Below are 1,082 nucleotides of genomic sequence, written 5' to 3' on the forward strand. Positions count from 1 at the left end.
GGGACAGGCACGGGGTGTGGGGACGGGTATGGTGCCAAGGGACGGACGTGGCGCTTGGCGGCGGACGCAGCATTTGGGGATGGATACGGAACTCGGGGATGGACACGGCGCTTGGGGACAGGCCACCTGCCCGGGCTCGGTGGGGTAGGACCCCCCCCCTCACCCCTCTGTGCCCACCCCAGGGTGACCGGGAGGTGCGTGCTGGCACCCAGGGGGCAAGGAAAGGGGGACCCAGCCCCGTGTCCCCTCTAGGACAGAGGTGCCAGGAGCCGAGCGGACATGGGTGGCCCGTGGGGCTGGGGGCCACATGTCCCTTGTCGTCCCCCCCCCACCGGTGTGGGGTCCCCGGGGAGCTGGCACGTCTCCGGTGCTCGTGACAGAGCCAGGCGCGTCGTCCCAGCAACCCGCCCACGGCCCACGGCGAGCCACCGCGCCGTGTCCCCTCCCCGGCACCCGCTGAGGATGGGGGGGGGCACCCCCTGAGCCCCCCCCTCGTCCCTTACTGTCACCCCAGGGGTGGCACGCTGCCCCTGGTCAGACCATGTCCCCATGCTGGGCTTGGGGGGGGGGTCTGGCCCTTCTCAGCCCCCCCCCCATGATGGCAGTGCTCCCCCTCCAGTACAGCCCAGTCTCTCCCAGTGCCCCCTAGCAGCCCCCAGGCAAGGGGCCGGGTGCCCCCCCATTGCTCAGGGTTGGCCGTCGTGGCACCATGTCCCACGTTATGGGGGGGGAATGGAGTCACACCAGGTCTGACCCGTCCCCCCCACCTAGGACAACCATGTCCCCATCCCATGTCACCAGGTCCTGCTGTGGCCCCCCCAAGTGTCCCCCCACCGGGAGTTGGGGGGCTGGAGCGGGGGGGAAGAGGAGGGCGAGGGGAGGGCACAGTGGGCAGCAGCCCCCGAGCAGGAGCTGGGCTCTGGGATGCACTGGGGGGGGCTGGGGGGGCTATCCTGTGCCCCCCTTCAGTGCTGGCAGTGGGTACCACTTTGCGGGTGCTTAGCAACAAGGCATCCCCCTGCTTCCCGTTGCCATGGCAACCACGCTGGGGAGATGCCAGCGCACAAGGTGGGGGGGGGGGG

At 71.0% G+C, this 1,082-nt stretch overlaps 1 protein-coding gene across 1 annotated transcript in view; it reads right to left on the reverse strand.

The window, feature by feature from the left end:
• The window catches only part of AGAP2 (ArfGAP with GTPase domain, ankyrin repeat and PH domain 2), a 12,915-nt gene that overhangs the window by 10,778 nt on the left and 1,055 nt on the right, over nucleotides 1–1,082 (reverse strand). The window lies entirely within an intron of this gene.

This window comes from Haliaeetus leucocephalus, unplaced genomic scaffold (genome assembly GCF_000737465.1).
Source record: "Haliaeetus leucocephalus isolate CR32 unplaced genomic scaffold, Haliaeetus_leucocephalus-4.0 Scaffold361, whole genome shotgun sequence".
Taxonomy (NCBI): domain Eukaryota; kingdom Metazoa; phylum Chordata; class Aves; order Accipitriformes; family Accipitridae; genus Haliaeetus; species Haliaeetus leucocephalus.